Here is a 26,175-nt window from a genome sequence, read left to right as displayed (position 1 = left end):
GCTGAAATGCCAGCGAAACCTTCAATGTGACGACGAAAATATCCGGCCGCCCCCAAAAACCTACGCACGTCCTTTGCTGTCCTTGGAGTAGGCATGTCAGCAATGGCGCGGCAAGAATCTGGGTCAGGTCGGATACCGTCCGGGCACACCTGGAACCCCAGAAATTTGAATTTCTGAGCCGCCAGGGTGCACTTCTGAACATTCAGCCTGAAACCCGCCTGATCTAACAACTTCAAAGTCTCAGTCAAGTCCTGTAGGTGTTCCTCAAACGTCCTGGAATATATCACAACATCATCCAGGTACGCAAAAGAATGCCTACCCAGTACCGGACTAAGGATAAAGTTGATGGCCCTCTGAAACGACGAAGGCGCTGTCTTTAAACCAAACGGCATCCTACGGAATTGATAAGTGTGCCTACCATCCGAGAATGCTGTTTTTTCCCTATCTTGTTCTGCCACCGGAATCGCCCAATACGCCGATTTTGCGTCAAGAGTTGAGAAATACTTAGCAGCACCAAATTGATCTATTATCTCCTGTATTCGGGGCAACGGATACACATCACCCTTAGTTAATTCGTTCACCTTCCGGTAGTCAACACAGAAACGATAACTACCGTCCGGTTTCCGAACTAGTACAACAGGAGAGAGCCACGGTGACGTACTAGGCTCTATCACGCCCTGTCTCAACATTTTCTGGCACTCCTCCCTGATAATGTTCTTTGCCTGTTCCGGCAACCTCCACTGTCTTGTGTACACAGGCAAATGGTCACCAGTTGGAATGGTGTGCTCGATCTTATCAAGGAGACCAATCTGGTCATCCTCTGTCGCAAACAATTTCGGGAATTTTCGTAAAACTCCTCTCAGTGCCTTCCTATCCGCCTGTGCAACATGTTGCAAATCAAGTGCTGAAATTAATTTTTCCACTTCCTCTACATTCTGTGCAACATTTCTCGTCTGGTATTGTACTTTGGATGGTGTTTTAGTGTTCAACATATTTAGTGCACTACATTGTGCAGTGACGGCTGGCGTCTCAGCTGACTCATGGTGAAAGATTTCTGTGTCCTCCACCATGGTTCCCTGAGATACCCTATCACCTGCCCTGAAGCGAAAAGTCTTATGTGAAAGATTGACAACTGGAATGAGTGCACCTTTATCGAGCACTACAACTAAGTGATGAGGAATTAATAAACTATCACATCTCCCAGCCACCTGAAGGGTGGTACCTGGTTGTATGTGACGTCCCACGGCTACTTTAATAAATTTAACAGAATGTGGTGGGCAACTCTGTTTAGTCAATGCATGCAATGCGCATGACCTCTTAACTGTGTCTGGAAGAGACTTAAAAATCAATTTTGGATAGTGCGCATTATATTTCAGCTTCCTGTTAATTGAAGCTACAACTGGGGGATGGTCGATCATCTCCACTGGGTAGGAAGTCTGTCCCAACTGCAACCTGCAGTTCCTAGCCCCTTTTTGAGCAGACAAGGAATAATTAAATCGCGACAGAAAATCAGTTCCCATTAAGATGTGACCAGGAAAATCAAGGTTCTCTACGATCGTACATGTGTGAGGCTGCAATGCCCCATCAATCTCAAAATTAACTGTACCTTGACCTACGATCTCAATCTTTTCCCCATTGACTGCTGTTAATGTCTTTGCGCAACGTTGAAGACGTGCAAACTTAAAATTGCTGAAGGCTGACTTTTTAATTACCGTTGCCTGGCTTCCTGTATCAACAAAAGCTGTCAATCTCACACCTTCCACTTTCACCTCAAAAGTAGGCCTGCCATCACTAGGAGCCTGCTTTCATGCTTTCGTAGGAGTGACTTCGCAATCCCTCTGTATATGCCCGCGCTTCCAGCAGGAGTAACACCTCCGCGGATCTCTGTTGGTACCCCGCGCAGGGTGGCTCGAACTTGCAGCTGAGGGCTGCTTCCCGCCTGATGAACCCGCGCCACAGTTCCTCGGCTTGGCTCCCTCGCCTTTACTTAACGCCTCTACGTATGGCGACAACTGAGTGCCCGGCGTCTCCGTGCGCATCTGCCTGTCTAAGGCTGTGGCGGCCTGGGGTTGGGGTTGAGGTATGGTGTGGGTGGCCTGGGGTTGGGGTGTGGATGGAGGTTGGGGTTGAGGTATGGTGTGGGTGGCCTCGGGTTGGGGTGTGGATTGAGGTTGGGGTTGAGGTATGGTGTGGGTGACCTCAGGCTGGGGTGTGGATTGAGGTTGGGGTGGGTATGGGGTGGCCTGGGGCTGGAATGGGTATGGGTATGGGGTGGCCTGGGGTTGGAATGGGTATGGGTATGGGGTGGCCTGGGGTTGGAATGGGTATGGGTATGGGGTGGCCTGGGGTTGGAATGGGTATGGGTATGGGGTGGCCTGGGGTTGGAATGGGTATGGAGTGGCCTGGGGTTGGGGGAAGGGTTGGTATGGGAACTGAGGATGGGGTTGGGGTTGTTGTAGTGACGGATGAGGTGTACCTAGGTGTTGTGGGTGCTGTGGTATTGGTGTTATGTTGGGTAGTTCCTGCTGTTGGTGTGGTTGTTCATGTTCCCGTTGAACGGGTTGCTGTTCTCTGCCGAGCGAAGTGGGACGTCCTGCCATACTAACTGAGGCCCCCTGTCTGCCCTGCTGGCATGGCGTCGATGTTATTTGTGGGGGAACCCAAGACGGCTCTCCCCACTCATGGGACGACTCCTCGCAAGACTCCCCACTCATGTCAATAATAGTATCGCTACTGGGATGGAAAGATACCCTCGACTGCCGAGTCCCATGCAGAACCCGTGAACTCGTCGCTTCAGTCCCACTGACCCCACCTGTGGTGCCAGTTGAGCTACCTGAGCGGTCCCCAGTGGTGTCGGAAGAGGTGCTATCCTCTACACTCCCATTCCCACTGGTCCCTACTGACTGGTCATTATCTGGGTTAAACATTTTCTGTGATTCCTGGTGTGCCACGTCTCTTCTAAACTACCCTTTAGTACACCCTCGACCCGGACTCACTACAACCGTGATCTTACATAAATAAAAAAAAAATCACAACTCTATTCTAAGAGAAAACTACTAAATTCCCAAAATAGGAAATACAACGATTTATCGAGAGAATCGCTGAAGTGAATCCAATGAATGAGTGTCTGCCCCGCACTCGTGTCTGACCGTGAAATATCCCGCAGTTCTATTGCTGAAACCTAAGTCCTTTACGTTAAAAAAAATTAAAGAATCTAATTTATATAAAACAATTTAAATGATAACGCAACTAACGCGCAGCACTCGTGATGGATTAATAAAGAATATTTACTGTACTTGAATACTAAACGCGCTTGAAGTGAGCAGCGTGGCCACTGATGACTGATGGAGCGGGACCAGCTGCGCTGAAAAAACTAAGTCCCGCGCTTTTTCGCTTAAACGCTGAAAAATCAAAATTTTTGTTCTGAAGGAAAATAACTAGTTTTACGTTAATAAACCGCTCTAGCAATTAATATAGACACCCAGGACATATATATGCTTACCAAAATTGACTTTTTATAAAAAAACTGCGTTTTTACTCAATTGCTGGACTCTGCCAAATTTTCCTGACTCCGAGGGAAAAATTTTCTATCACCCTAAATATCACAAAACTCCTTTAATTCACAAAAATTTGGGTTTCTCGTTCCCAGATATAAATACGTTATTATTTACTGCTGACGTTGTATGCAGAACAATACTGACACTTCGGGCGGTTTCAACGCTCACTAATTCGAATTTTTCGTCAAAATCCGAGATTTTCACCTCAAATGGACTCTGACAAAATTACGACACGATTTTCTCGAAAAATAACTAAATTCGGCAAAAATGTAATTATCACTGTTTAATGCTTTACGAACAGAATTACGTCCCTTGCGCGCACTAGAGAGTAATACTGGCCCCAGAATATACACAAAACATGAAAATTCAAATTTTCGCCAAAAAGTCAGATTCTAGCCCAAGCTGGACTTAGAAAATTTTCCACCTACGTTTCTACTGAAAACAGAATTCTAAGTCTACAAACACAATTCTACCGTCTTACTGGTAAAAACTAGAAAATATCACTCGCATCGACTGGGGAATCCTAATGATACCCAGATCATACACGTGACCCACGAATACAAATTAATTACAGTTAACGACTTTCCGACATTGACTTAGCCGAAAACTTATCCCAAAATACTTAGAAACATTCCACGGACAATTAACATTTACACGCAACTTACTATCCCTTAAACTCCTTCACTTATCTATCGTGACCGACATATAGCCCTAAGTCCAGAGGATTAACAACGCCTCTGACTTAGACTAATACAACAGGGAATAACAAAACTTAACGTACGCACTTAGCCTAATATGCAAGAAAACGCTAAACACTTGGGAAAAATTTTAACCGGGGATTGAATTTAGGGGAAAAAATTAATCTAGAACAACGCAAATAAACGGAAATTACTTTATAAATTTAAGTATACTTAATTCAAAAATGCACTCGACTTAATCTTATAATTGCTCCTACCGGCTCGCCGTACCACACCTAGCCTAGGGGCCACACCCTCTAGGTTCCAACAGAGCGACACGCAGCTTTCAGCAACAATTATGACTAGGGACGACTCAACCTCCACTAAGTGTGCGATCACTTAGTTGTTGAATCGCTGCTAGGTAGGTTACTAGTCCGTCCCTCGGAGGCCGCAACGCCCTTCACGGATTACGTTTTTCCTAGCGTTTTGGGTCGTCTAATAACGCCCTCGGACTATCTACTGGCGTCCCACAGATATATCCGCCCCCGACAGCCCTCAAGGAACTGCTGTTGAGAGTATGGCGGCTCCCAACACCTCTGAATTAATTGCAATGGGTCGAGTATGGTACCCAGTCCAATCAACTCGGAGCGGTCTCCTTTTCAATAAATCTAATTTTAACAGCCTAATCTTACTAACTAAACCTTAATCATATCAGCCCGCATGACCCAAGATTCGCCAATCCCCACTCAAACGCACTGTTGTGGGGCGCACTGCAAATCCTGGCCCGCGGCTGTCTCCTTAGCATCCGCGCACGTGTTCGAACGGCTAGACGCGTGAGCCTTTCAACAATTTCAAACAAAATTGTTGAAACCACCGCTGTGCACCATTGTGACACTGGTTAGGTTCCCTGTCTTTACTTCTCTCTACTCCCTCTACCCGTATTCTTACTTTTTATTCTCTACCAAGGGACCCCAAAACTTTTACCAAAGCCAACTCCACGCCACGTGGTCCTAAGACGATTGACCGACTTAGGATTCTACACCCAGTATGACGTGACCTAGGCTCTGAGCAAAACCCTAGAGTCGCCTCTACGCTGCCACCACCAGACCAGTAACACAAGAGCAATGATCGAGGTCTGGATCGATCACGCTAATTAATCAACCTTGGGGCTTGATCCCCACTATAACCGATGACCGTGGAACTTAAGAGTGTGAAATTAATTACACGGGAATGATTCGATGTTAGAATCGGCGCCCAATCCAACTTTACCTCGTGTGGACCACGTGACCAGGACAAGTTTACACATAAAACACATGGAAATAATGAAATGCAAAATATTAACAAATTTAATTTATTAAAAGAAAACTAAAACAAAATCTAAATATGTTCACTCCCTGTCACTTTAACACTCCCTACTTGACCTGAATGGCAAATGAGAAGACTATCCCTATAATTAACAATAGCAACTATACCTTGGGCGACCACAGCTCTAGATGTTGGGCTGGTCTTGGGGAGAGGTAAGATGGTTGGCCTCTTATCCCAGCTGCTCCCGTTTCCACACTGATTTGTCCTCGTCTGGCCTAGCCCAGACTAGAACATTGTATCCTTCCGCCTAGTCAAAGTTTTACCAAGTTACTAGCCAGGTTTAAGTTATAACAATTAACCTCTGTTGTACTTAATTGATCCAGACTGGTCGAATTATTTTACTGAATTAAATTACAAACATCTAACGGCAGAGCTGTTCCCGATCACAAAAATGGTTATTAAAACTTTGAGAAATAGTAGACCTGTCAACCCCTGATGACCTATGACCGCCGGTCACTCCGCCTTATAAGTTAGATCTGATTCGTGACGTCACTGATGGTGACAAACTCAATAATTAGAATACTCTTGATATTGTATCCAGTACTATTATACAATACAATTTTAATGCAAAATGAATAAAGGCTAATTTTCTCTAAATTACTGAATACTATAGGATGGTTCATTATACGCAGCTATGAACAAAGCGTCGGTTATTTCCACCGCGAATTCCCCTGGGGGTCAGGTCACCATGCGGGCTCAGCTTCCCATTCTCTTTTGTCGATAAACCACTCTGGATAATTCTTACAAAAGCCTAGTTTGTTACAGTGGCTGGTGGCGGGTGGCGGCTGGTGGTGGGTGGTGGCGGCGGGTGGTGAGTGGCGGTGGTGGGTGGCGGTGGCTGGTGGCGGGTGGCGGCTGGTGGCGGGTGGTGGCGGGTGGCGGCTGGTGGCGGGTGGTGGCGGGTGGCGGCTGGTGGCGGGTGGTGGCGGGTGGCGGCTGGTGGTGGGTGGTGGCGGCGGGTGGTGAGTGGCGGTGGTGGGTGGCGGTGGCTGGTGGCGGCTGGTGGCGGCTGGTGGCGGGTGGCGGGTGGTGGCGGGTGGCGGCTGGTGGTGGGTGGTGGCGGGTGGCGGCTGGTGGTGGGTGGCGGGTGGCGGCGGGTGGTGGGTGGTGGCGGCGGGTGGTGAGTGGCGGTGGTGGGTGGCGGTGGATGGTGGCGGCTGGTGGTGGGTGGTGGCGGGTGGCGGCTGGTGGTGGGTGGTGGCAGGTGGCGGCTGGTGGTGGCTGGTGGCGGCTGGTGGTGGGTGGTGGCGGCGGGTGGTGAGTGGCGATGGTGGGTGGCGGTGGCTGGTGGCGGGTGGCGGCTGGTGGCGGGTGGTGGCGGGTGGCGGCTGGTGGTGGGTGGTGGCGGGTGGCGGTGGTGGGTGGCGGTGGCTGGTGGCGGGTGGTGGCGGGTGGCGGCTGGTGGTGGGTGGCGGCTGGTGGTGGGTGGCGGGTGGCGGCGGGTGGCGGCTGGTGGTGGGTGGCGGGTGGCGGCGGGTGGCGGCTGCTTGTGGGTGGCGGGTGGCGGCGGGTGGCGGCTGGTGGTGGGTGGTGGCAGGTGGCGGCTGGTGGTGGGTGGTGGCGGCGGGTGGTGAGTGGCGGTGGTGGGTGGCGGTGGCTGGTGGCGGGTGGCGGCTGGTGGCGGGTGGTGGCGGGTTTCGGCTGGTGGTGGGTGGTGGCGGGTGGCGGCGGGTGGCGGCTGGTGGTGGGTGGTGGCGGGTGGCGGCTGGTGGTGGGTGGCGGGTGGCGGCGGGTGGCGGCTGGTGGTGGGTGGCGGGTGGCGGCGGGTGGCGGCTGGTGGTGGGTGGCGGGTGGCGGCGGGTGGCGGCTGGTGGTGGGTGGTGGCAGGTGGTGGCAGGTGGCGGCTGGTGGTGGCTGGTGGCGGGTGGCGGCTGGTGGTGGGTGGTGGCGGCGGGTGGTGAGTGGCGGTGGTGGGTGGCGGTGGCTGGTGGCGGGTGGCGGCTGGTGGCGGGTGGTGGCGGGTGGCGGCTGGTGGTGGGTGGTGGCGGGTGGCGGCTGGTGGTGGGTGGCGGCGGGTGGTGGGTGGTGGCGACGGGTGGTGAGTGGCGGTGGTGGGTGGCGGTGGCTGGTGGCGGCTGGTGGTGGGTGGTGGTGGGTGGCGGCTGGTGGTGGGTGGTGGCGGGTGGCGGCGGCTGGTGGTGGGTGGTGGCGGGTGGCGGCGGCTGGTGGTGGGTGGTGGCGGGTGGCGGCGGCTGGTGGTGGGTGGTGGCGGGTGGCGGCTGGCGGTGGGTGGCGGCTGGTGGTGGGTAGCGGGTGGCGGCGGGTGGCGGCTGGTGGTGGGTGGCGGGTGGCGGCGGGTGGCGGCTGGTGGTGGCAGGTGGTGGCTGGTGGTGGCAGGTGGCGGCTGGTGGTGGGTGGTGGCAGGTGGCGGCTGGTGGTGGGTGGTGGCGGGTGGCGGCTGGTGGTGGGTGGCAGCTGGTGGTGGGTGGTGGGTGGTGGCAGGTGGCGGCTGGTGGTGGGCGGCGGGTGGCGGCTGGTGGCGGCCAGCTGGGACACACCCTTCACCACTGAAGGTCTGAGCAAAACTAACCATATGTCTCTCTCACCCACCAGCCCAGTGTTGCCAGCTCGCGCTCTCAAAATGTTTCCTTCAAAGATTGTATATTATCTTTGATCAACAAGTTTGATTATCAAGGAAATAATGCATATATTATTGTCACATTAATACTGTGCAATATCTTATTACATTCCTGCTAAATAATTATAATTTGAAACAGGACAAAAAATCCCACATATATATAAAACCAACATTAGAGATCACGAGACCTAGGCCTCGCCTGTGACCACACATCCTGCCTCCCTGGCCTGCTACTCTCTCACACCTCACACTCTTAACTCTCTCATAATCACTCTCACTCTCTTACTCTCTGTCACTCTTACTCTCTGACACTCTTACTCTCTGTCACTCTTACTCTCTGTCACTCTTACTCTGTCACTCTTACTCTCTGTCACTCTTACTCTGTCACTCTTACTCTCTGTCACTCTTACTCTCTGTCACTCTTATTCTCTGTCACTCTTACTCTCTGTCACTCTTACTCTCTGTCACTCTTACTCTCTGTCACTCTTACTCTCTGTCACTCTTACTCTCTGTCACTCTTACTCTGTCTTTCTTACTCTCTGTCACTCTTACTCTGTCACTCTTACTCTCTGTCACTCTTACTAGCTGTCACTCTTACTCTCTGTCACTCTTACTCTCTGTCACTCTTACTCTCTGTCACTCTTACTCTCTGTCACTCTTATTCTCTGTCACTCTTACTCTGTCACTCTTACTCTCTGTCACTCTTACTCTGTCACTCTTACTCTCTGTCACTCTTACTCTCTGTCACTCTTACTCTCTGTCACTCTTACTCTCTGTCACTCTTACTCTCTGTCACTCTTACTCTGTCTTTCTTACTCTCTGTCACTCTTACTCTGTCACTCTTACTCTCTGTCACTCTTACTCTCTGTCACTCTTACTCTCTGTCACTCTTACTCTGTCACTCTTACTCTGTCACTCTTACTCTCTGTCACTCTTACTCTCTGTCACTCTTACTCTCTGTCACTCTTACTCTCTGTCACTCTTACTCTGTCATTCTTACTCACTCTCAGTCACCCTTACCCATTCATACTCACTCTTTCTCTCTTACTCTCATACTCTTACTCTCAATTACTCTTACTCTCAATCACTCTTACTCCCAATCACTCCTACTCCCAATCACTCCTACTCTCAATCACTCCTACTCTCAATCACTCCTACTCTCATCCTTACTCTTACTCTTACTCCCAATCACTCTTACTCTCAATCACTCTTATTCTCATTCTTACTCTTACTCTCACTCTTACTCTTACTTCCAATCACTCTTACTCCCAATCACTTTTACTCTCAATCACTCTTACTCTCAATCATTCTTACTCTCAATCACTCTTACTCTCATTCCTACTCTTACTCACTCTTACTCTCAATCACTCTTGTTCTCATTCTTACTCCTACTCCCAATCACTCTTACTCCCAATCACTCTTACTCTCAATCACTCTTACTCCCAATCACTCTTACTCTCACTCTTACTCTCAATCACTCTTACTCTCAATCACTCTTACTCTCATTCTTACTCTTACTCACTCTTACTCTCAATCACTCTTATTCTCATTCTTACTCCTACTCCCAATCACTCTTACTCCCAATCACTCTTACTCTCAATCACTCTTACTCCCAATCACTCTTACTCTCAATCACTCTTACTCTCAATTACTTTTACTCTCAATCACTCTTACTCTCAATCACTCTTACTCTCACTAACTCTCAATCACTCTTACTCTCACTCTAACTCTCAATCACTCTTACGCACTATTACTCACTCTTTCTCTCAGTCATCCTTACTCACTCTCATACTCACTCTTACTCTGTCACTCTTACTCTCTGTCACTCTTACTCTCTGTCACTCTTACTCTGTCACTCTTACTCTCTGTCACTCTTACTCTCTGTCACTCTTACTCTCTGTCACTCTTACTCTCTATCACTCTTACTCTGTCATTCTTACTCTGTCACTCTTACTCACTCTCAGTCACCCTTACCCATTCATACTCACTCTCTCACTCTTACTCTCATACTCTTACTCTCAATTACTCTTACTCTCAATTACTCTTACTCCCAATCACTCCTACTCCCAATCACTCCTACTCTCAATCACTCCTACTCTCATTCTTACTCTTACTCTCACTCTTACTCTTACTCCCAATCACTCTTACTCCCAATCACTCTTACTCTCAATCACTCTTACTCTCAATCACTCTTACTCTCAATCACTCTTACTCTCATTCTTACTCTTACTCACTCTTACTCTCAATCACTCTTATTCTCATTCTTACTCCTACTCTCACTCTAACTCCTACTCCCAATCACTCTTACTCCCAATCACTCTTACTCTCAATCACTCTTACTCCCAATCACTCTTACTCTCAATCACTCTTACTCTCAATCACTCTTACTCTCACTAACTCTCAATCACTCTTACTCTCACTCTAACTCTCAATCACTCTTACTCTCATACTCACCCTTACTCTCAATCACTTTACTCTCACTCTTACTCATTCTGTCACCCTTACTCTGTCACTCTTACTCACTCTCAGTCACTCTTACTTATACTCACTCTTACTCACACTTACACACTCTCTGGCACTCTCACTCACCTTCAGTCACTCTTACTCACTCTTACCCACTCTCGCTCACTCTTACTCACTCTAGTTAATAAGAACACGCCAATATAAGACAACAAAACGTTTTCAGATTCTTTCTCACCACTTTCCAGCAACTTTTATAATTTATATAAATTATCTTAGGGAATAATACATAAATTATATATTTAAACATGATATTAGTGTTTAGTGGAATGCATAAGGAGTCAAATTGTGTTAAAAAGAGTGATTTTTAGAAAATTTGGAAAACTACTTTTTTCTGTTCATATTATAACTAAATGGATTTTAAAGGTTTCACTCAGCCAATATATATCATTCACAATTTATTAATGAATTTTACAAAAAAACACCATAAATTTTATATTTAAACATGTAAAAACTATTTGTTTTACATTTGGAAGAAAATAATTGTAGAAAAACAATTTATAATTAAACCTTTGTGTTTGGATTTTTTGAGTAAAAGTTTCTCAAAGGCTCTCCTGCACCATTCTCAATGCAAATCATTCCCACACCTATGGGAAGAGATAGGCGAACGTTGTGTAGATGATTTGTGTTTGCTGGGCGGTGGCGGATAGTGGCGGCGGGCGGACAGTGGCGGCGGGCGGACAGTGGCGGCGGTGGCGGATAGTGGCGGCGGGCGGACAGGGCGGCGGCGGGCGGACAGTGGCGGCGGGTCTGAGGCTGTGGGTCCCTATAATTGCACCAGAAGTGGTACCCCCCTATATATATATATATATATATATATATATATATATATATATATATATATATATATATATATATATATATATATATATATATATATATATATATGTATATATATACATATATATATATATATATATATATATATATATATATATATATATATATATATATATATATATATATGTATATATATACATATATATATATATGTCGTACCTAGTAGCCAGAACGCACTTCTATGCCTACTATTCAAGGCCCGATTTGCCTAATAAGCCAAGTTTTCATGAATTAATTGTTTTTCGACTACCTAACCTACCTAACCTAACCTAACCTAACGTTTTCGGCTACCTAACCTAACCTAACCGATAAAGATAGGTTAGGTTAGGTTAGGTAGGGTTGGTTAGGTTTGGTCATATATCTACATTAATTTTAACTCCAATAAAAAAAAATTGACGTCATACGTAATGAAATGGGTAGCTTTATAATTTCATAAGAAAAAAATTAGAGAAAATATACTAATTCATGAAAACTTGGCTTATTAGGCAAATCGGGCCTTGAATAGTAGGCATAGAAGTGCGTTCTGGCTATTAGGTACGACATATATATATATATATATATATATATATATATATATATATATATGTATATATACATATATATATATATATATATATATATATATATATATATATATATATATATATATATATATATATATATATATATATATATATATATAGGGGGGTACCACCTCTGGTGCAATTATAGGGACCCACAGCCTCAGAGAAGGGAACACAGAGCATTCAGGGAAAAACTTATTATCAGGGCCATTTAACTCTGAATGCGTAAGAGTGTTCGCTTCTCCTACCACCCCCCTCTTTTTATGGTGTACACTTTATTATGCAAGGTTATACAGTTACATATCTGATTTTATACAACAAATTAACATTAAGAGGATACAAAAAAAAGTTCACTTCCTAGAGGCTGTAGATTTCCTCGAACTCCTCCGACGCCGGGCAGGAACCGAGGATGCAGCGAGCATTTCCCCTCTGGATCCCGACTGTAACGGGGGGTGGGGGAAATAGCTCTATCTTGTCCATTATTCCACCCCCCAGTTAACTAACGAGGCCGGGGGAAACAGCTCTCTGTAGTCCGTTGTCCCCTCCCCAGTTAGCTAACTATTCTAGAGCACCTCCAGAGTTCCTAAGGCAACCTCTCTCGTTCAACACCTTGTAACCTAGGTATTTGACTACCTAGGTGCTAAGACTACAAGGCGCCGTAACTTGATCAGCTACCCGAAACTCTAGAGAGAACTCTAGAATACATTTCACTGCCACAAACGTATAAGAGAAAACGAAAGGAAAGAAATGAATAGTGAAGTAATTAGTGAGAGAGGTAGAGAGGTGGGAGGAGCGAGGAGGGTCATTAGTTTAAAGTGAGAGTTTAGAGAGGGGTGGAGGGAGAGAAGTAGATAGGTAGAAATAGAAAAGTAGATAGTAGAAGTAGATAGTAGAAGTAGAAAAGTAGATAGTAGAAGAAGAAATGCTGCCACCATCCATTCAAGAACATTACATACAAGACAAGGAATGGAACTTGTCTGTATCACAATATACTCAAAGATGTTATCACAAGGTCATTATCAGTATGTTCCATCTGTATCACGTATCAACTCTAATTCTGCACTCATTAAAATAATGAAACCAGTAACTGCAGAGGCTTCCTCATCTCAACTCAAAAACTCTAGGGAACAAAGTGAAAGACCATTTAACGAATAATTTCAATTATATTTCACATACTAAGTATCATAATTTAAGCAATGTTCAAGATATATATATGTAAAGTGAGTCATCCTCCAAGAATCTGAGAACACTACAACTGACTGCCCCTGATCATCACACAACACTTGTAAAACACGACCAAGTCACCTTAATGTTCAACTCACCAAGTGTCTGCCTATAGCTGGATAGAGGGGGGGGAGGTCTGTAGTTGACAGAGACTGTCCCGCCCTGCCGGCCGACAGCCTCCCTGCTAGGCCGTCTTCTCTGCTCTGCTGGCTGCTGTTCTTCTCTTGTTAATGCTCTACTCTCCGAGTATATATTCGGGAACCTAGTAACTAACTCCGCCCATAAGTAGATAGCCTCAGGCGTTCTACGAAGCCACTCCTTAAACGTCGGCATGTTTGAAGGCTACCAGGCTCCAATTATAAGATTAGCAGAAGCAAGGTGATATTCGCATGATCTGACCTCAGGTCACTTGGTGGTCATTAACTCTTAGAGGTGTGAGATTCAGGCTGCCAGAATGGTGCCTGTAAAATCCTTGTCTGTGACTAATGTATCTCTATGTATTAAATAAAACTAAACCAAACACTTTTACAGTGTTACATCTCCCCTTCTCCCTGAAAATAAAGTTTTTGCAACACTGCTAAAGCAAGCTAGCTGTGTGCGACAACTTTATTAACGAAGAAAAATACATCCTAGTTAAACAAATATACATCATCCTACTCTAAAAAATGAAATATGTAGATAGACGTCCATTGTCTCTGGCTGGGCGACGTCATTGCTTGGTCTTGTAGATAGTCCTGTACCACATTTCTTCAACACAACTGTCTCCGTCGCTTCTCCGTCATTAACGCACAACAACCCTTGGTCAACCAGGAAGCCGTTACTACTTGAACTGCGCACAGGACCGTGGAATTCGGTTGTCCCAGCTGATCTGTAATTGGCCCTACGTCAGTCACCATGAGAGACGTATACTGGGGTTTTTCACAGCTATAGGGACTACAAGTTTCGAGACCTCCAAATAGTTGCCAACGTAGAAATCCCATCCTACTCTTCTCCTCCCTGTTGCTCCAGCACGCCTCCTTCAGAGAGCCACTTCTGACAGCCACATCAAGTCCGCACGACACAGGAAGAATCACTCAACAGAGCAACATGCTTGCAGGAGGGGCCGCCAGTTAAGGCAAACGATCCTGTCTTGCAATTACGCTCCATGCAATGATGCAAACACCAGCAAGGGATACTAGGCATCGTGTCTCACTCAGCTTGGTCTTATCTTCTCCTCCTCTTTCTTCTCTCTTCTTACTTCTCTCTTCTTTCTTCTCTCTTCTTTCTTCTCTCTTCTTTCTTCTCTCTTCTTTCTTCTCTCTTCTTTCTTCTCTCTTCCTCCTCCCATGGGTCTTTGACAAGCGACCTGGGGTCCATTGGGGTCCGTCCGTCCTGGGGTCCATCCTGGGTAGACCGATGTTGGTGGGACAGAATGGAGTCGTCGTTGTTCCTCTTCCATCTTTACTGGGTCGTCTGGGGTCGTCTGCAGAACGACCTGGGGTCCACTAGGGGTCCGTCCGTCTTGGGGTCCACTGGGGTCCGTCCGTCCTGGGGTCCACTGGGTAGACCAATGTTGACCAACCGAGAGGGCTGCATCTTGGGGTCCCCCGGGGTGGTGGTGGTGGAGCCATGACCTCCAGGTAGTGGGCTGGTCGTCGTGATGGTAGTGAGGAGCTGCCATGAGTGTGGTATAAGGCAGCCGTCTCCCACTTCTGTATATGCGTCTCTCCTCTGGCTCCGACCTGTGAATGAACTTAAAGGCAACAATACCCGTGTTCCAACCTGTTGTGTGACCCTGTAGTTTGTAGAGGGTTCACACAGTCCGATCATAATGCTCTCCTGACAACGACTACACTCAAATTTTAATAATCCAATTAAATCTGAATGATATTGACTTGGTGGAACATAAAACAGTAACAGAGTAAAGTTTAGAGAAGAGAGAATAAGGTCATCACTACTTTTAATTTGTCACTAAACGAATCTCCACTAAAAATATCAATGCTAATAGAGACCAAACACTAGCCTAACTTAACTGTACCATTCCTAATCTTACGTACTTAAATAGCCGTTACTCCCACCCTTAATCTACAGCCACCTACGTGACCCAAAGAGTTTCCCTCGCTTCTCCGCGGGTCAACAACTCCAAACTTTTGCCACCCCTGTGACCAGACTATCTAACGTCGAGCGTCCTCAACGTGAAGTCTACTGACATACTAAGCCTCCCCCTAGCATGCTGTACAATACCAGTACACCTCGGGTTATTGCATTCAAATGGAGTAAAACAGTCGATTGCAATAATCTGAGCAGAACCACTACTTAAAACTACTTAAGAACTACACCTGCCACTCCCCAACTGACCTGGGGACCAACGGAGGCTGGGTGTCCCCCTGGGACATGCAGGGTCACCTGTCACACTCAGCTGACCTCCACTACCACCAACTGCTAAGTTCCCAAATCGCCAAATATTATCACTAACATAAATCACTACACACGCAAGTTCTGGTTGAACATTATCTGAACTTCACAAACTCACAAAATCACTAAAACACATCGCCAGAGAATCACTATCTCCTAACCTGAAAAAAACTCGCTAAATCGCGAATATTAAACACCTGTCAAGATCTCCCTGATAGCAGCCTGAGCGGCAAAAGACACGTGGGACTGAACAATGTTAAATGAACACCATCTACCTAAAACATTGTTCAACACCGCTGCCATCATTGTAACGGGTGGAGGGGGAAATAGCTCTATCTTGTCCATTATTCCAACCCCCAGTTAACTAACGAGGCCGGGGGAAACAGCTCTCTCTAGTCCGTTATACCGTCCTCAGTTAGCTAACTATTCTAGAGCACCTGCAGAGTTCCTACGGCAACCTCTCTCGTTCAACACCTTGTAACCTAGGTATTCGACTACCTAGGTGCGGCGACTACAAGGCGTCGTAACTTGATCAGCTACCCGAAACCCTAGAGAGAACTCTAGAATACATTTCACTGCCACAAACGTATAAGAGAAAATGAAAAGAAAGAAATGAATAGTGAAGTAATTAGTGAGGGTTTCGGGTGAGAGAGGTAGAGAGGTGGGAGGAGCGAGGAGGGTCATTAGCTGAAAGGGAAAGTTCAGAGAGGGGTGGAGGGAGAGGAATGGATAGGTAGAAGTAGAAGAGTAGATAGTAGAAGTAGAAATAGGAAATAGTAGAAGACGAAATGCTGCTACCATCCATTCTAAACCATTACATACAAGACAAGGAATGGAACTTGTCTGTATCACAATATACTCAAAGATGTTATCACAAGGTCATTATCAGTATGTTCCATCTGTATCACGTATCAACTCCAAATCTGTACTCATTAAAATCATGAAACCAGTAACCGCAGAGACTTTCTCATCTCAACTCAAAAACTCTAGGGAACAAAGTGAAAGACCATTTAACGAATAATTTCAATTATATTTCACATACTAAGTATCATAATTTAAGCAATGTTCAAGATATATATATGTAAAGTGAGTCATCCTCCAAGAATCTGAGAACACTACAACTGACGGCCCCTGATCATCACACAACACTTGTAAAACACGACCAAGTCACCTTAATGTTCAACTCACCAAGTGTCTGCCTATAGCTGGATAGAGGGGGGGGGGTCTGTAGTTGACAGAGACTGTCCCGCCCTGCCGGCCGACAGCCTCCCTGCTAGGCCGTCTTCTCTGCTCTGCTGGCTGCTGTTCTTCTCTTGTTAATGCTCTACTCTCCGATTATATATTGGGGAACCTAGTAACTAACTCCGCCCACAAGTAGATAGCCTCAGGCGTTCTACCAAGCCACTCCTTAAACGTCGGCATGTTAGAAGGCTACCAGGCTCCAATTATAAGATTAGCAGAAGCAAGGTGAAATTCGCATGATCTGACCTCAGGTCACTTGGTGGTCATTAACTCTTAGAGGTGTGAGATTCAGGTCGCCGGAATGGTGCCTGTCAAATCCTTGTCTGTGACTAATGTATCTCTATGTATTAAATAAAACTAAACCAAACACTTTTACAGTGTTACACGACACTGAGGCGCTGAAAGAGAAAACTTGCTGCTCTAGGGTCTCTTGTGGTGTCAATGAACTTGGAACCAAGATCTTTAAGAAACCTTCTTGCACTCTCTCCCCATGGGCCTAGGGTCTCATACCCTATTGGAACAAAGTTGTACCAATGATCTACTTGGCTGACTTGTCTCTTTCTCTGCGTGGCGCCGCGGCTCCTGCTGTGCTGGCAGAGAGGTTGATGTATGTGGTTGCCAGGGTGGATACACAAGTACAGTCCCATGCCAACTGTCTGCCACCCTTCCACGGTCGCAGTGTGATTCCATCTGGTCGGCCGGCAAAGCTCATAGAGTCACGGTTCAGTAGGTTGCGGGGCTTTCTCTCCGCTGGACACTGAGCAGAGGCAAGGCTTCTTTTAATGATGTCATTGACTTCGTCGTGTCTAGTGTGCCAACCACCAGATTTTCCACAGTGCAGGCCATGCAATCCATATTCGTCAGCATCTGCCTCGCCGCAAATACACCTGTGAACAGTGTGGATAGGGGCAGCAAGATGGAGAGCGACTGCAATACGGAGCTCCTGTGGATCAAGACGTGTGCCTGTCGCAGACATAGGGACTGCCAAAAGGAAGTCCCCTGCATGGGGAGCCTGCACAGCCGTGAGGCGTGCACGATCACTAAGGGTTGTTGCTGCCTCCAGCAAAGCTGTGGCTTCTTTGTCTACAATGGGGCTGTCCCAACTGGATTGTTTCTTGGCTTTCGGCATGGCTGGTCTGAGTTCTGGGTCTGCCATGGCACCCCATTTCGTGTCGCATTCCGTGTAGTGGGGGTCATGTATCCCCGCTACATCACTCAGGGTGTCAGGTAGAATTTACTTAACCAGGTCATCTGATGCTCAGGAGGAAGACAGGAAGGCTGGGACAGCAATTTGGGTAGCGGTGCGGACACCCAAGCCACCGAGCCTAACAGGAAGAGTGGCTTGTTTCCACTGGCATTCGTTGAGAGAGAGGTTAACAACTTTTTCCAGCATGGTCTTCAGTAAGAGGTCATACTCTTCAAGCTTTCGGCTGTCGTAAGATGGGGCGCACCTCAGAAAGTAGGTTAACCTCGGAAGGGATAGGCATTTGGTGAGGGATAAAAAGCATCGTGTGCATCGATGTCACCTATTCTGTCTTCCATCCTCCTAAGGTCTGCGATTTTCTTGTCAAGGATCTCCTCAATGGCGTTAGACCCGAGGGGGGCTCCAAGGAGGGTGCTGTTCTCGGCCCTAATGACATGGGCTCCAGGCAAGGCAGACCTTATTCTAGCTACGATGTCTGGGTTGGAAGAGACTACTTCACACTTGGAAGGGTTCAGGACAAGACCCAGGCTTACTTCTTGCTCTTTTATTTTCCTGATATCTGCCAAGAGGTGGTCTACGGTGCCAGCTATATTGCCATCATCCAAAAACCAGATGTTGAACTCGCTGGACAAGCTTTCGGTGATTTCTTTTAAGACTAAGCAGAAAAGAAGGGGAGCAAGAGGATCACCTTACTGAACACCTTCACATGATCTGATTTCATGTTCACCAAAGAGCAGTTTTGACTCACCACTGTAGCACGATAGTATGAACGGGTAGAGGGGCCGGAAATGGCGATGTACTGCACAAAGTACTGCATCTCTTCTGACCATGTTGAAGGCATTCTAAAAGTCCAGTTTGAGCAGGGCCTTTTCATCAGAAATGTTGGTGATGCATGCTCGTGCTGCATGGGCAGCCGCTTCACAGCCTTGGAGGATTCCAAATCCTAGCTGGATTGGTTTCAGCAATTCAGCCGCTTGCTGGCTGACTACCCTCGCAGCAGCCTTGGCAATCAGGCGTCGGAGAGTGTTGCCAACAGCGATTGGCCTGATTCCTTCGTCCTTCTTTTTGAGAGCACAGAGGGAGGCACCAAAAAAGAGAGGCCTGATGACTTCAGGTATATCACCAGCCAGGCACATGTTGACAAACCTTGTGAGTTCCATAAGAAGATCTTGTGCAGCATCACCAACCGCAGGACTTAACATTTCCTTGATGTGTTGAGGTTTTAACCCTGTAAAGCCGCCTGCTGACCCAGGTGGAAAAGAAGGAGCTGCTTTGTAGACCTCATATTCACCAACGATTAATGGGTCTGAAATGGTGTCGGCTGATGGCAGAACGATGTTGTCGCCTTGAGGGGCTCTGGGTGGGTGCTTGCTTTGCAGGGTCCGTGCTGTGGCTGAGTTTCGAGGAGCAATTTTCTCGTCACTAGTGAGGACTCTAATAGCACTTGCGGTATTTCCCTCTTCAATTTTCTTGGTGATTTGTGCTCTGATTTTGTACGTTTCCGGTATGTTGTTGTTACGATTTCTGTGGTGGATGTGTTTTGCTCGGAGAGGCAGGGGAACTAGGTTGTCCCCCCTTGGGTATTCATTTATCGCCCTCAGGACCGAGGAAGCAAGTGATATATATATATATATATATATATATATATATATATATATATATATATATATATATATATATATATATATATATATATATATATATATATATATATATATATATATATATATATATATATATATATATATATATATATATATATATATATATATATATATATATATATATTAAGAAGGTGAGGGAACAGACTAGTAGGAAATAGGCTGAAATAAGCCAGTATTATCTTACTTATGACCCAGTGCGGGGGTTGGGCAGGTGTGTGACTATGAGTCCTTTTGGGTGTGTTAACTGGACGGGATAATGAACTGCTAACCTCTATCTGTCGACCAAGTTGAAGAGGTGGCGGATGGTCGTGTGTGACATTAGCGCTCCTTAGCAGAGTGTTAAGTGGATTGGATAATGTCTCAATGACGTCTGTCTGTCACTCCTGTCGATTGTGGTAAGAACCTTACCCTGAAATGAAAACATCAATATTCAGCATAGATGTAGGAGGGAAATATTATTATGTGAATACTTGCTTAAATGTGTTTGATGAAAATGTAATACAGGTAAGCGTATATTGAGCTAACATTTGTGCGATGCAACATTCCAGCATTGTCCACCTCGAGGGTTTGGTGGTGGTGCTGGTGTGCAGTATGGACACAGCACTGTTTTGTAAACTGGAAATTGAAAAAAAGAGACATATTAACAGTGTGGAATGTAATAGACTGGGTAAGTAGAATAATCTCACACTATAGAAGTGAATAGGTTACACATTATATATTTCACCTATGTGAACAGGTGTGGTTGCAATAAATAAACTGTGGAATAAGAATATTACTCATTATTATCGCAGAAGATCTTCTAACATCGCTTATACTTGATGTCGTAATAGCCTAGGGGTGGTTTTGCACATCTCTCACATTCTAGACGACAACATTGATTTGGTGACGGTATATACAGAATATTACACTTCATGCAAGCAGTAAAAGTTCGTCTTTCCATAATGTCGTTGGTGTTGTGCGCAGGGAAAGAATGCTCGCGTTGAACTAACCTCAAGTTCATGGGTGGAGGTAATGGGGCTGGGAAATTGAGAAGTGATTGATGACTGACTGACAGGTGTAGGGGTGGGGGAGGGTTGGGGGGGGTGCAGTTCTGATAGTAACACCTTCACTCCTTAAACGTAAACAGCAGTGGCGGGTCAACCCTGACAGGGTGACCATCTCCCAGACTCCTCCCATCCCCCAATCGAATTTTAAAACAATTAAGGGTGATGGGTGACAACCGCAGTGGTGTGTGTTTTACTAATACCGCGGAAATGGGATATTCGGCTGCGACATAATGTTTAAGTTCCACGTGTTGTGAGATAGGGCGGGCTACCTTTTCAAAACACAAGACTCTGCCTTTCCTTTGACTCTCTACAGCGGCAGAGAGCATAGACATTGTGGGGAAATCTGGCTCTATTTTAATACTAATAAAATGTATAATTCTATAAAGGCAAAATAAAAATTAAATCTAAGATAACTCGAAGGACCAGAATGCGTTGTTAAAAGAGAGAACTAGTGACTTATGGATCACTATGATTATATGTAATTATATTCTATTAAGCAATGACTGTAAATTTTATGCATGCTAAACCAGCTTCCCATGACACATTTTGGGGGGGTTTTCTATGAGGTTAGTCTATGTGCAACATATATTATGTAATAATAATAATGATAAAATGCACACACATAGATAATGATAAATAAAATGTGATGCAAGAAATACTACTGTATAATAAAATTTAAATCATGTATCTGAATAATATGCAAAGATAAGAAATGCTTTGACTCTCAATAATTAAAAGATACTATCTACAATGAAAACTGATTAATAATTATCACTTTCATGCATTAGTCCCGATCCCGGTCGTCAACTAGTTTTCTTACGGTTACGCGACATTGACCACTCATGGAGTCTCGAGAAAAAATATTTGTATAAAATCCATTTATTATCCGATAAACTTGGGGATAGTTTACAAATGTTTGCCATGAAATTTACGTTTTCTTTAATAGCCGAATAGCTTATTAAAGACAACGGTGTGGCAGTGAATCATCGTGGTAAAACAATTGTATTATTGATATCACGAGTATAATCGACGTAGTTTTTATATATGTTGCCGGTCGAACGCATCCTTAGGTGACCTTTAATACTTATGTTCTTATAGAACATTATATTGCGAACACATTGGAACAAAAATGAAATACATACATCGAAAAATAATGTCAGGACAGTGAATTGAATATACACTTTTCAAAGCGAGTTTCGCCGATATGTCGCCGCGGGTAACACTTCGGCCACTTCCCACACTGTTTTGGGTGGGCTACGACATTGAATCTATATTTATATGCATATGTCCGTGTAGAAAATTTTATAGCGATTTCAGTGATACCAAAATTAACGCTGTAGCACAACTGTGGGCTTCACAACCATTAAGAGAGTGGAAACATTTTGTTGCTGTTTGGCGCTCTCGGCAAGTGATCTGAATAGGTTTTTATTTGGTGTTGATATGTCTTATGCTTTGGCGGCATTTTATAGGTATGTTCTTATAGACAATTCTATTGCGAACACAGTGATACCAAATTTAAATACGTACGCCTACAATTAGTGTCAGGACAGTCAAAAGAGTATACACTTTTCGATCTTACCGCTTAGGCCCGCGAAACGCCGAAAGCACATAGGATAAGTTTTTGTTTCAGAACTCCGCGGGCATCAAAGTGCTAAATCTCAGCTGTGACAGAGGGACGTAGGTGGAGTTCAATCTCTACAACAGTCTGGAAACAGCTTGGGATAGTGACCCTAGGAACATGTGAGTATATGACAGTTACAAGCTTCCTCAGTGGTGTTGCACCATGCTGCAAAAATTAGATTCCATAATTTACACTTCAAATTAGTATTCACACACATAAATGCAATATCTAAATATTTGGAGGGGTGAAAGCAGCACTTACATTGGGGTTATTTTATCGCCTGCAGCATTACGACATGGCACCTATATTAGTTATTATCTGAGCTCAAAATTAACAACTGAACAAGGTAAAAATTCCTGCTGCACTGGTGTCCGTGATTCTGGTAAGCTGCGTCCTCAGTCTGACGTCCGAGGATGTACGGATGCCTTCTAGATTGTAAGGTTTTTAGGGACCGCTTCGGAATACCGTACTGCTAGTTGATCGAAAATGGCGAGAGTCCCCTTCCTTCCCGAATGTCGCGCATGCGCATAGCTCACAATGGGGGACCCGAGCATAAGTTAAATTTATTTATTAAAGCTAAATAGGGAAGAATGTGTTTATGAATACTTTTTATATTTTGATTAAATACTTTATGTGAGGATGTTTGATTATCACAGTGCAGGTCAGTTAATGTAGACTGCACAAATAAAATGAGAATTCTTTGGAGGTGGAAATGATTTTAGATTATGATATTATTTATTGGAACAGTGATCAAGCTGGGTAAAGGAATTCCAGTAAACTGTTGTATACTAAAAAGTAAACCTATTACTAAATAATTATCCCTAATAAAGAGAAACTCCTTCTCAGGCCGATGTGCCGGCTATGCAACCGCTCCTTAATGCGCTGGATGCCAGGTAAGGGAGGGTGAGGAGTATACCCACCACCCACTTGTTTACAAAAAACTATTATGCTCCATTTCCCGCAAAAACATGTAACTAATGCCAGGTCTCCCACCCACGAAGAAGACATCGAAGGCCTGACACTTTGGGGTAAGAATGTTTTGGTAAAAATATAACTACCTCACTCTCTCGATCTCTCCTATCATCCCAAAGCTACTGCATGCTGCTCCCATCCCTTCCTTACCTCCCTTAACATCCTTCACATATCCTTCCTCTAAGTAACCATCTAAAAATCCCGGTCTCCTACCCTCATCCATCCATGGGAGGGGGTCCCCTTCTACGCCATCAACCTACCCTTCCTACATACTGTTATTTAACTATATATCTACACACGATTCACTCTACGCTACATACTCATACAGTTTCATCTTACAACTACTCAACATACACCACTCACATATTTACACTTTTACCCTCAGCGACGAAGCTGAGGGTAAAGATGGATGAAGCTTTTACCTGCTTGAGGTGTGCAATTGCACACCTGCTGCAGATGTGGCACACGGTCTACGTCTCAATTTACACTACTTGGAAGATGGTGCTGAGGCTAGGTAATGACAGATGATGGTGCCGAGGCTAACTATTAATGGATGATGGAGTCGAGGCTAGGAATCGATGGATGATAGTGCAGATGATAGGTAATGATGGAAGATGTTTCCCAGGCTAGGAAATAATGGATGATGGTGCTGAGGCTAGGTAATATGGAAGATGGGACCGAGATTAGGAATTGATGGAAGATGGTCCCGAGACTAGATAATGATGGATGATGGTGCTGAGGCTAGGTAATAATGGAAAATGATACCGAGGCAATGTAATGATGGATGATGATGCCGAGGTTAAGTAATAATTGATAATGGTGCCGAGGCGAGGTAATAATATATAATAGTGTTGAGATTAGGTAATGATGGAAGATGGTGCCAATGCTAGGAAATGATGCAAAGGCTAGTTAATGATGGATGATGGTGCCGAGGCTAGGTATTGAAGGATGATGGTGACGAGGCTAGGTAGTGATGGGGCCGAGGCTATGTAATGATGGAAGATAGTGCCATGGCTGGAAATGATGGAACAATGGGACGTGTCTAGTTAATGATGAAGAGGCTAGGTAAAGATTGACGATTGTACCGAGGCTAGATAATAATGGATAATGGGGCCGATGCTAGGAAATAACTGATGATGGTGCCGAGGCAAGTTAATGATGAAAGATTATGACGAGGCTAGATAATGATGGATGATTGTGGTGAGGTTAGGTAATGATGAATGATGGTGCTTCGGCTACGTAATGATGGAAATTGGGGACGAGGCTAGGTAATTATGCAAAATAGTCCCGAGGCTAAATAATGATGGAAGATGGGGCTGAGGATAGGTAATAATGGAAGATGGTTCCGAGGCAAGGTAATGATAGATGATGGTGCCAAGGCTAAGTAATGAAGGAAGATGGTGCCGACGCTAGGAAATGATGGTAGATAGGGCCGAGGACTGGTAATGTTGGATGATTGTGCAAAGACTTGGCAATGCTGTAAGGTGATGACAAGGCTAGGTAATAATGGAAGATAGGGCCGAGGATAGGTAATGATGGAAGATGGTCCCAAGGCTAGGTAATGATAGATGATGATGCCGAGGCTAAGTAATAATGTAAGATTGTGTTGAGGCTAGGAATCTGTGGATGTTGGTGCAGATGATAGGAAATGATGTAAGATGGCGCCCAGGCTAGGTAATGATGGGGCAGAGGCTTGGTAATGATGGATGATTGTGCCGAGACTAGGCTATGATGGAAGATGTGACAGGACTAGGTCATGATGGAAATTGGGCTGAGGAATGGAAATGATTGATAAGATGGTCCCGAGTCTAGGTATTGTTGTATAATGGTGCCGAGGCTAGGTAATGATGGAAGATGGGGCCGATGATAGGTAATGATGGAAGTTGGTTCCGTGGGTAGGTAATTATGGATGAAGGTGCCGAGGCTCAGAAATAATGGATGATGGTCCCGAGGCTAGGTAATGATGGGTGAAGGTGCTGAGGCTAGTAACAATGGATGATGGTGCCGAGGCTATGTATTGATGGATGATGGGGCTTCGGCAAGGTAATGATGGATGATGGGGCCAAGGCTAAGTAATGATGGTGCCGTGACTATGTAATGATGGAAGATGGCGTCAAGGCTGGGTAATGATGGATGATTGTGCCAAGACTTGGCAATGATGGAAGATGGTGACAAAGCTAAGTAATTATGGATGATGGTGCCGAGGCTAGGAATTGATGGATGATAGTGCTGAGGCTAGTTAATGATCGAAGATGGTCCCGAGGCTAGGTAATGTTGGAAGATTGTAACGAGGCTAGGTAATGATAGAAGAAGGTCCAGAGGGTAGGTAATGATGGATGATGGTGCTGAGGCTAGGTAATGATGGAATATGGTGCCGAGGCCAATTAATGATGGATGATGGTGCCGAGGCTAAGTAATAATGGATGATAAAGCCGAGGCTAGGAATCGATGGATGATAGGGCCGATGCCAGGTAATGATGGAATATAATCCGGAGGCTAGGTAATGATGGATGATGGTGCTGAGGCTAGGTACACTTGGAAGATGGTCCCTAGGCTTTGTAATGATAGATGGTGGTGCCGAGGCTAATTAATGATAAATGAAGGTCCCTTTGAAAGGTAATGATGGAAGATGACTCAAAAGTTAGGTAATGATAGATGATGGTTCTGAGGCTAGGTAATAATGAAAGATAGTGCTGAGGCTAGGTATT

General features: G+C 45.4%; 1 long non-coding RNA gene across 1 annotated transcript in view; it reads right to left on the bottom strand.

The window, feature by feature from the left end:
- LOC138355117 (uncharacterized) overlaps nucleotides 1-26,175 on the bottom strand; it is a 94,616-nt gene that overhangs the window by 25,167 nt on the left and 43,274 nt on the right. The window contains exons 2-3 of the long non-coding RNA XR_011223833.1: nucleotides 20,354-20,443; nucleotides 20,098-20,237 (exon numbers count right to left, since the gene is read on the bottom strand). This is a non-coding gene — a long non-coding RNA (uncharacterized lncRNA). The remainder of the gene's footprint in view (nucleotides 1-20,097; nucleotides 20,238-20,353; nucleotides 20,444-26,175) is intronic.

This window comes from Procambarus clarkii, chromosome 66, assembly GCF_040958095.1.
Source record: "Procambarus clarkii isolate CNS0578487 chromosome 66, FALCON_Pclarkii_2.0, whole genome shotgun sequence".
In the NCBI taxonomy this organism is placed as follows: domain Eukaryota; kingdom Metazoa; phylum Arthropoda; class Malacostraca; order Decapoda; family Cambaridae; genus Procambarus; species Procambarus clarkii.
The sequence above is the reverse complement of the archived record's forward strand: the minus strand, read 5'-3'. Positions and strand labels throughout refer to the sequence as shown.